At 39.2% G+C, this 10,680-nt stretch overlaps 1 long non-coding RNA gene across 1 annotated transcript; it reads right to left on the bottom strand.

Annotated features, from left to right (window-relative positions):
* Nucleotides 1-887: 887 nt before the first annotated feature.
* LOC147127391 (uncharacterized) lies at nucleotides 888-8,070 on the bottom strand. Its single transcript, XR_015084552.1, has 3 exons — nucleotides 7,517-8,070; nucleotides 5,769-5,866; nucleotides 888-4,528 (listed from the first exon to the last, which is right to left on the bottom strand). It is a non-coding gene; the product is annotated as an uncharacterized LOC147127391 (long non-coding RNA).
* Nucleotides 8,071-10,680: the final 2,610 nt, after the last annotated feature.

The following is a 10,680-nucleotide window of genomic DNA, read 5'->3' as shown; positions in this document are numbered from 1 at the left end:
TGATTTATTTTATTTGAAGCAGCATTATGAGAACTGCTTTTGATTGATTTGCACAATTGTAATCTAGAAAAAAAAAAATTCCAAATCATGATAATAAAAAATTATGAACTGGTCGTTTTATTGAAGTAATTATTGTAATAATCGTTAAAGGTTCAAATAAATTCAATGAATTTACACCATTTTTTTTTTTTTGGTGTTGTGTCTGGATAATCACGCAAATGTAATTATTATTGTCATAAATAACGGAAAAACAAGATTTCTGTTTTCATTTTGTCCAAAGAACACAGTGACATTTTTGGGCAGAAAATGTCAACTCAAATAACAAATCAGTTAATTATTTCAGCAGTATAACATTTTATTAATTCGTTCATTTTGGAAAATGAATTTATTTGATAAGGCGGAGTCAATTACTTTCTTTTTTTTTTTTCCATAAATTTATACATTTTCTTTTAAACCACACAGCTAAAGGGAATAACCTTGTTATTTAACAGGTCAATATTGGGAGCAATGCCCCCACCTCCTCCGATATTGGCAAAATGACAGGCATTTAAGGACTTGCAAGACTGAATTTAAATGGCACCATTTGACCTAAACCAATTCCACGTTGTTGCTTTATTCCCACAATCATAATGCCTCAGCAACTGGGGGCCACTCGAACACCTGAGCCATGCTGCCCTCCACAGTACAATGAAATTAACTCCAAAAGGTTTCACATGATGAATGGCCATCTGTAGGCTGCATGTTTTGTCTTTGCTTTTCTCAAAATGTGGTATTCCTTAGGTCCAGGTTTGCAACTTTATTTTTAGACATAGAAAGCAAAGTAAATTGCACAGTGTGTCCATTAGAAGTGAAAAATGTCATTCGAAATAAACCACCATACTCAAATGCTCAGTTCCATTTCCCCCCCTCAAGAGGCATTTATTGTTTTTGAAAAGTTAGGATTTGCTCAACAAAAACAAGATTCAATATGGATGGGAATATTATGATGAAATGAGTGAAATGCATTCAGCGCTCGTTCCTATTTAGCTTTAATAGGAATTATCAGCAGCCGTAACATCCCATTTAGTACAGAGCAGTAAAATTGCAGGCACAACCACATGATCAGTAATACCGGAAACCAGTGTTGATATAATCAATAAGAGCAAACAATGCTGAATTGATCATCACGGGCAATTCATTTGGCATAAAATGCAGCAAACAAACAGACAGACAGACATTAAAATGAGACTGGGCACAGGACAGCAAAGCAAACTTTGATGAGCCATTCAACGAGGGTCAGGATTTTATTACCACCAACACATTCATAGAGAGGAATACATTATACGTGTGTGAGATATTCTATATTTGTGTTGTTTGTGACAACCAAATATGTGGACAAATAGATCCAGAATTGGAGGATATTTTAAAATATTTTTTGTGTAAATTATAGGAATCCTGTGACACAATTTAACAGCAATGTCAAAAATGATTACTAAATATTATTTAGTATGCTGTGAATATTATTTAAATGCTCTGAAGTCGGTTCCTCATCATGCACGAAACCTTATTACTAAAACCTTTTGAGCCATCTCTAGGAGGAGGGGGGAAAAAGGTGAGCGACATGACTCAGCAGAAATGAGCAAGCTAATAGCACTTCTATTTTTCAAACGTTTGCAACCCTGTTCTTCATATAGTCCAAAAAAGATTAATAAATATCAAATCTTTTGTTTTTATGTCGAGCTAAGTTTGTTTCTGGCCAGTTAGAAAAACAGCTAGCATTTAAAATAGCATCTAAAATTAAAATGAGTATTCAAAAACGTTAAATACATTTATTCAGCAATATTTATGAAATATTGTACGTATATGCTTCAGTTGGGCAAATTGAATTCTATGACGGTGTTTTACCTGTTATTCTTTAAAACGTAACAAAAAAATGAAATAGATGGTCTGTTTTTCAAAAATGCTAGTTCCTACATTGCCATCCAATTCTGGAATATCTCGTAAAAATATAAATTTAAGTTAGAGTAATGAATGTAGATTTTAGCCAGAAGAGGCCTAGCAGCGGACACACCAAGCCGGAAACACAAACACGGACAAGGACATGAACACACACACATGTATCTAATCCAAACAATTTTTTTTAACAAGTCCAAAATATTTGCCGTTGGTTTACAGAGTGATTTTTGACATTCGTTTACATTCGAGCAACCCGCTGTATTTCGCTTGAAAAGTACTTTACTTTGTACTATTTCAACTACAATCAGACATGATCACTAATTTGTTTTTGAAAATGCGATTGAAAAAGATTCGCGCGATCTTGGTCGGGATCTGCACAGCAGCACAAAGATTTCTCGACAACTGCGTTGAGTTTTCTTCAAAAGAGGCGTGCAGGAAATAATTTCTTCTCGCCCAGCATGATGAGGAAATCTCCAGCGTATCATCATGAGACGTGACATGTATGAGGACATGACTGTCTGACTCAAGTTGATCCTATTATGTGTTTAAATGGATTTCACATGGGTGTTAAGATTCAGAATGTGCTATGAGACATGGGGGGGAGGGGCATATTCACGGCGCGCTGGCGGGTCGCAAACTGTCCCGCTGCTGGTTCGAGACCATTTTAGCAAGAAGTAATTGTATAATTCCTCGCTCCGCAACGCATAAATTGAGCTGTCCAACAGTCATGGTGGATTTTGTTTTGCCAGCGAGCGAGTGTGCGCATGTGAGTGTGTTCCTTTGCGTGGCTCAGCAGAAACAACCATAATGCAAGTGTCATAAAGCTCACGGAGATAAATGGCGTTTGAGCAGCCATTTGCATAAAAAGGGGAATAAACGGGCGGGGAATGGGCAAACTAAACTGCAGCTTGGCTTGCCTCGCTACAACAATGAACGTGCGCTGAATTGAGTGGGATGAACACACGCATGCACTTCATCTGCTAATCAGAAAATAAGGAATTAGTATCTATCCACATGTATGATTTTGAGTGCAGCTGATATATTTGAGGAAAAATATGTTCTGATAATTATATCCATCTATCCATTTTCTGTATCACTTGTCCCCGTTAGGGTGATTAGGGAGCATGAGAAAAATGTGCAAATTTCACACATGAGGACCTGAACCACTACTCCAGTGTGCTCCCAAAATAATATGAAGAAGAATTAGGAATAAGTATCAGAACATGGTTGACGGTTGACGGGCAGGAATAGCGGTATAAAAAATGGATGTATAGTGATAATAACGATCGTGTCGCCTGAATTATCATGAAAGCTGTTTTCGGTTTTCGAATAAAGTGATGCAATCACGCTTGATTTTCTTTTTTGTAATGTACGTAGAAACGTTCAAAGTGACAAAATGCTTAAAAGTTTGTGTTTAATATTGATGTTGATGTTTGAACCGACATTCAAAAATTGATGCAGAATTTAACACAAACACACACACACACTCAGAATTTATGCTAACGTATTTGCACGCTCTTGATAAATTAATACTCAAAGCTTACAGACTGTGTAAAGTGACTTTAGAGACTTGTTTCTAAATAAATCAAACATGTTTGTAGATAATTTGCCATTTCTGAATTTTGGGGGCGTGGCTAAAACGTGACCCAATGAGGCACTTGGGTTAGTCTGCCCTTCCCTCACTATATACAAACCTGAGCACCTTTGTTTGCATCAGTGGCTATCCCTTGGCGTAATTGTGAGCTACTAAATTACCACTAGGCCCAAGCTTGTTAGCTTGTAAGCTAGCTAGTGACTTTTTCTTTCATCATTTACATTTGGCAGGGCTGTTAACAACACTCTTGTTTGTCTTGTATGAAATTCATAAGACATTTTCACTTTACGTGTACCTTAAGAGAAGGATCGATGGAAGCGGTTGGCAAGTTGGGCGTTCTGCTAGGTTGGTCATCTCAGGAAAACAAAGGCTGACTCAAATGTCATATTGACGTCAAATTAAATCAAATCACCGTTTCTCCTTACTGCGGCACATATTGACCCTCCGCAAGCTAGCTCTTTCAGCAAACAACCTCAAAGCAGCACGGCGGACAAACACAGAAAAAGAAAACACACACTTTGGTGCCCATCACCACAAAGACAGATGCATGAAGGCAGGGAAAGCAAAAAATTGCAATGATTTCAAGTTCAAGGAAGAGCCACCCAAGCTAATAGTCCTCCCCTGGATGGGTAGGGTGTTGGGGTGAGGTGTGGTGAGGTGAAGTGGGTGGGTGGGTGTCAGGTGTTGGGCGAAGAGGGGACTCTCCTCGACTACGCGTATTCTTAAGCAATAACAACGTGATCCGTATTATCCACCCAAGAATACCCGTCACCGAAGAGAGTCTTTCAATATACACAGGAGGCTAACCAGAAACCATGTGAGCAGTTCCACTGCCATTGCATCATCATCGCCACCACCATGGCCATCACTGCTGCCATCAGCAGCCCTTCTTCATGCTCCAGTGGCAAACAGACACATAAACAGATTGAGAAAGGTGGTGGTTGCATTGATTGAAGACGCCTCACTGCAGTGTGAGGCAAAGTTCCATCAATGGCTCCTCTGTGAAGGAGAAAATTGACAATGGTGGCAGTTTCAATAGGAGGGTCATTCCAGAATTGGAAGACATTTTCTGGCTGAAATTTCAAATAAGCCGTTCCACAGAATACAGAAGCATGCTCCGGTGTACTGTAAATGATACGTGTCCTTAGACAAAATGTAACTGCAGTTGTAGTAAAGGTGAATCCTAATATGTGAGCACCCGCTAGAATCGAAATATACCATTTTAAATCAACTTTTTTTGTATGGTTTTGTTGTACTTGTTACAACATTTTGTTTTATCACAGACATCTTTTAAATAGTATGAATTATGCTCTGAAGGTATGTGTCAACATACGCCCAACTCTAAAACTTTTTAATCCGTCGAGAGAAAGTGAAAAATTGAGCTACATGCATTAGCTGAAATGAAATCACCAAGCTAATTGCTCTGACCATTTGTAGACCAAAGATGAGGCCTTGCTTCTATTTCTATATTTTTTCAACGTTTTAAGCCATAATGTTATGTTATTCTTAAACAAATGCAACCATGTGACTCAAGTTATCAAAAAACAAAAAAAATGTTGTCAAAGCTTTTGTTTATGTAGCTGTTCTTGACTAGCACAGCTGATAACAAAGCTACATGTGCTCTTCAGAAAAAAATTCTAACATTAGCATTGATTTGTAAAATGTTACTTGAAACCCTGCTACCATAATTAGATTTCTTTTTCTAATCATTATTATAAAGCTTTTTGTTCTTGAACAGTTAGCCTAGCAGCTAACACAGCTAGCATGTACACTTGAGCAAAAGCTGTAACTGTAGCATTGATTTGCAAAGACTGTGTATTGCATCGCTGTTATTTTAATTAGAGTAATATTAAAAATCAATTATTATTCAAATAAAATGTAACTTTATTTGATTGTAAAGGTTATTTTTATTTTATTTAAAAAAAAATGTTCAGGTACCTGAGTGTCTGTACCAGGGTTGGGCAAAGGAAATATATACTATTGGTTACTACCTCTTTTCTAGAAAAGAGAAGAACAACAAAAATTGGTGCCTAAATTGTCTTCCAATTTTGGAATGACCCATGAACCAGCAATGTGTTAAGGGCAGGAACAGAAATAAAAAAATGGAGCAGAAAAGCTTAGGTTGGATTTCCTGAATTTCTTACTTCTGGAAACAAAACCGGAGGTGACAGCATAATGGGCAAGAATATGAAGATAAAAATCAATAAAGATGCTGAAATTCCCACAGCAAGGCTCTTACCTCAACCACAACCTGATCAGCTTCCGTTGGCGACTTTTGGCTTTCTCCACCATTGTCGTTGCCACTGTTGCTTGGCCCTGTCATAATGAGAACGGGGGCTGTGGGTCGGGGTAGGGAAGGTATTGGTAACGGGGGAGGGGGTTGAAGGGGGGGGTTTCACATGTAGGGGGAGACGTGAGGTTAGGGAGGTCATTCCAGGAGCTGCTTCGGTGTGATGGTGGGCCCATGCGATCCATTACCACCAGCAACCCCCCACCACCCTCTAAGGCCCCACAACGCTCGAAATTAACACATGGATCGGACAACATGAGGGAGGGTGCAGCACATGCGGTGAAAGAAATTAGTTGGGCTGGATAAATACATTCACGATAATGTTTGACTGTCAGAATTGAAGCACAATGCATCTTTCAGTACATGATATTTATTTTTTAGGTTTTTAAAATTGTTTTGATTTCTGAATTGTTAATGAAATATTCCCTATTGCGATCACTTCACATCCCTTTTTGTATTTTCCAATTAGAGAGGGATTTTAATGAAGAAAATTAATGATCTAGTACTAATTACTGCAAAGGTGATCCCCCCCGCACACAAATGAATTAGCTCAATTTAAAAGCGTGTTCCAGATGACCAAGAGTTATTTAATCACCTCCTACTGAACGTAATGAATTCCTTTTTTTTTTTTTTTTTTTTTTTTTTTGCATTTTCCTTTTTTTAAATAACACTCAACATTAAAGCCCTGTAGAAATGTCAAAGCTGGACCTTAATATGGGATCAACAGCTGAGACGTGTTAAAGGGTTGGACTGCTGGGAGGGTAAAAAAAAGTATTGCATTTTTTTTTTTTTTCAAACAGGAATATAAAACCCAAGCAAGCTAAGTGTTTTCCTCCCTCTCTTTGTCTCCCTCCACTTTTTAATTTCCATCTCGTGCTCACCGAAAAACCGAGCGCATACAAATACGCACGCCTAAATATTACAAATTACACATGCATATCCAGAGCCAAAAACAGTCAGAAACACCCACCCACCCACAGACTGCAGAGATAAGATTTACCACCCGCAGCCATACAAACACATACTCAGCTAGTGTGGCCCAACCCAGACCATCTGCAGAAAAAAAAAAAAAAAAAACTAAGGGCACCAGCGTAGAGAAGTGAGAAATCATTTCCCTCTCTTTTCTCTCCCAAACTAACACATCCAAAATCAGAGGTCGTCAACGCTAAGTAGTATTGATTATTCCGTGGTAGCACCCAAAGACTCATCAGATTATGCTGACAGCTAACGGCTAAAATCAACACCAGGAATAATCCTTGCCCTTTACCCTGAATCATTTGACAATGGAAGTACCACAAATTGGCAAATGCCGCAATTAAAAAAAAAAACAACAACAACACAGAAACAAGTTCAATGGGAGTGGCATGTTCTCTTATACAGCTGTTTGTGTGCGCGTGTGTGTGGGTATGTGAGTGATTTATTGGCTTTCACATTTCGCTCACGTTTTGATGTATGGGGCACCCACCTCTTCCTTTTGGCAATTTTGTTTTAAAAGGATGATGACGAGGAATGAGATCCTTTAAAAAAAACCCACACAATATATACACTAATATATATATATATATATATATATATATATATATATATATATGTACTAATATGCTAAAGTTGGATGAAATAAGGTAAACGTGACATTTTTCTTTCAAGATTCTCCACGGAAGGCGAAACGCAGGTATAATCAGTCGTTGGCCTCTTACCCGCTTTTCTTCCTTTTTCTGTAACCCAGGGTGTTGCCTCTCCTGGCGCACCTCTAAAATTCCCTCCCCTTCCTGCGCTCTTTCAGCCTGATGCCTTCCTGAGGGTCCGTGGCAAACTGGGAGGTGGTGATCTCCCTCCCCCTCCCAGTTGTAGGAAGAGCTCCCTGAAAAGAAGGAGGAGGTTGATCCCAGTAGGAAACAGAGGATGCGGCGCCGGACGAATTGGTACTGATGCTGCCGAGGAGGGACGGCAAACAAAAGCTGTCCTCTTCCAGCTTCCCTTCTCGGGTCCATTCAAGGAAAGGAAGCTTGTTGTTTCACGCCTTGGCAAATGAAGTGAGGAGCCGGCGGGGGCCAACGGGCGGATGTGTTGAGAGGGGGGAACGAGAGAGAGAAATGGAGAGCGCGCGGCGTGGCCAGGCATAAGAGAGTGATGGAGCGGAGAGAAAGGGATGCGGAGGTAGAGATGGACAAGGGGCGGGAGGGTGGATGCAAAAGAGGAGGAGGAAGACTGATAAGACGCGATGCGGGGACGTATGGGAGAAAGAGAAAGCAGACAGGAGATCTATAAAGAGAGAGAGAGAGGCTGAATGAGGAGAGATTGCAGTACCAACAGTTGTTCAATAGACTCTCTCTCTCTCTCTCTCTACCTCTCTCGCCCACCCTCTCTCACTCACACACACAATAAATGTACATTTAAATTCTATTCTTCCTCACTCGACTATAGTCACACCCTCTTACACGCCCTTGCACCCAGTGATGGTGGATTAATTAGTGTATCGTGTGTTTTGTGTACTCAGCCAACATGTCCATTATTGGGGGGAAAGGAAAAAAAAAAAAAGCAAGCAAAAGGATAATAATGGCCATGATGATCGTGAAGAGGATAAATAGGAAAATTGAGTTTAACACATTTCTACTTTTTTATCGCCACTCAACTTAAATACAAAAGGCAAAAAGATATGCATATCTTCAGTTCACAAGGGCCTTTATATGTGAATTCGGGTATCCATGAGAAAGAAAATAACCTGTTGGCTGAGCAGCAATAGACTGAACTAAACACGCACACGTTGTCGGTAATCAATAAATAGATCAGATATTTATGACAGTGTGTGAAGACGTCTCAAGGGAGAAAGAACTCATTTAGAATCCAAATAAAAGACAAATAAGCAACAAATGGGGCTGCTGGAAAGGCTTCTCAATCGCAACTACGATTCCCTGCGGGCACCAACATCACTCACAATCACACATACAGGAGCAGATCAAGACGCGGGATGTTGTTACTCTTTTTTTTCAAGCTCTTTTTGTTGTTTCTTTTATATATATATATATATATATATATATATATAGAGAGAGAGAGAGAGAGAGAGAGAGAGGGAGGTATAGAGATATGGAAAAAAAAAAAACTTTTGCTTGCTAAAATTTGTGTCTGTATAGATTGTCAGTCATCCAGGTCACTGTAATCGGCAAAGACGGAATCGGGGGGTCAACTGAATTTGTTGTCTGAAAATTCTTTTCTTTTATTTCTTTTATTTTCCCCCTCGGGTGAAAAAAAAAAAAAAGAATCCTGATATTTGTGAAACAAAGGAATCAGGCTCAAGACAAGCACTGTTTCATGGTTGTGCACTGCCCCCTGATGGTTGCGTCCAAGTTGTTTGTTGGCTGTTGGATGCATGGCTGGCTGACAGGTACACCACAGCTGCTGCTTTTAGTGGTCGAACAGGAGGCCTACAAACACACACTTCCTGATTTTTGTTTTTTTTTCTTCACATATGGTCATTCCAGAATTTTGCAACAATTTATACACCAGCATTGCAACTTCAGCTGCAATTGAAGTTACATCTTAATTGATCTATAACCCTAATTACAGTAACACAGTCCGTTTTTGCTCAACAGTACATGCTAGCTGTGTTTGCTACGATGCCACCTGGTCAAGAACAAACTTAGCTAAATCAAGCTTAACTAAATCTATAATTTAGATGTATAATTTTATTTAAAAACATGTACAGCATCTACTGTCACTTCTCACTTCACTTCAAGCGGGATGGCTATTTTATGAGGAAATATAGTAGTGCGGATTTAGCACCCCGAATGCGCTAACTGTGACTAGCTAAACAAATAGCATCCTCCATTTAAGTCAACAGAAAGGTTTTCATTGACAGCTTGCATAACAAAAGGTCAGCGATAGGCTCAGCACTACTAATTAACTCCAATTGGTGAATGTCAGCTCCACAAAGGGCAATGCTAATCCACACCGCTACCTAAATAAGAATCTTTGTGTGCGCGCGCGGGTGATGTGACAATAGGATTTCTCGCTACCCATATTCAGCATCAAAGGTTGACCACGTGTTTTATTTGTCATTTTTGCACACATTATAAAATAGAATTATAATACTTAGCAAGTATTTTAGTGTATTATGGTCCCTAAATCTATAATGAAACTGATAGCAAGTTACGTTATAGTATCGGACAAAAATAAATAAATAAATAAAAAAGTTGCCCATTCCGGGCCTAGTGTGATGTGTTGATTTGATTTTGTTTTTGCTCACATCCAGACATCAACATGCCCCCCCCCCAAAAAAAAAAAGCTGTATGACGTGTGTATAACGACTTCGGCCTCTCCCGTGTCCTTGCACCACCTCGTTGCTTTCACAGCGAAAGAAAATGCAGTCACACTGAGCCTCGGAGGAGCTGAACCTTTGAAAAACACAGACAAACTGTTATGAAATGACAGGGAGATAATGTGATGGTGTGGTGTGGTGACCTTTAAACACAGGCTGCTGCTACATCCCAACCAGTGAAAACCCTGACCTTTGTAAAACCATTACAGAAGACTCTAATCGGAAAGGTTGGGGAGGAAGACACGCACACATTGAAGTGAGCCAATAGTGCACATACAAGCTCATCTTGGGATGCATATATTTGCATACACATACAAATGAGTAAAAAAGGAACTAAAATATATATTTTTTCTTTTTGACGTAAATTAAAATAGTTGAACAAAACTGAGAGAGGGTTTCAATTAAGATGTCATTGACTTATTTTGTTTGCTGGTCACTTTTGCCACGCATTGTTTTCTTATTTCTGCGTCTGTTTTTGGGACTGTCATTGTACGATTTTATGTTGGTTTTCATTCGTTTAGTTTGGTCACCTTTTTTTCAATTTCT

This window comes from Filicampus tigris, chromosome 21 (genome assembly GCF_054856515.1).
Source record: "Filicampus tigris isolate MCC_2025a chromosome 21, RoL_Ftig_1.0, whole genome shotgun sequence".
In the NCBI taxonomy this organism is placed as follows: Eukaryota; Metazoa; Chordata; class Actinopteri; order Syngnathiformes; family Syngnathidae; genus Filicampus; species Filicampus tigris.
Note: the sequence above shows the minus strand (reverse complement) of the source record. Positions and strands in the feature narration are given on the sequence as shown.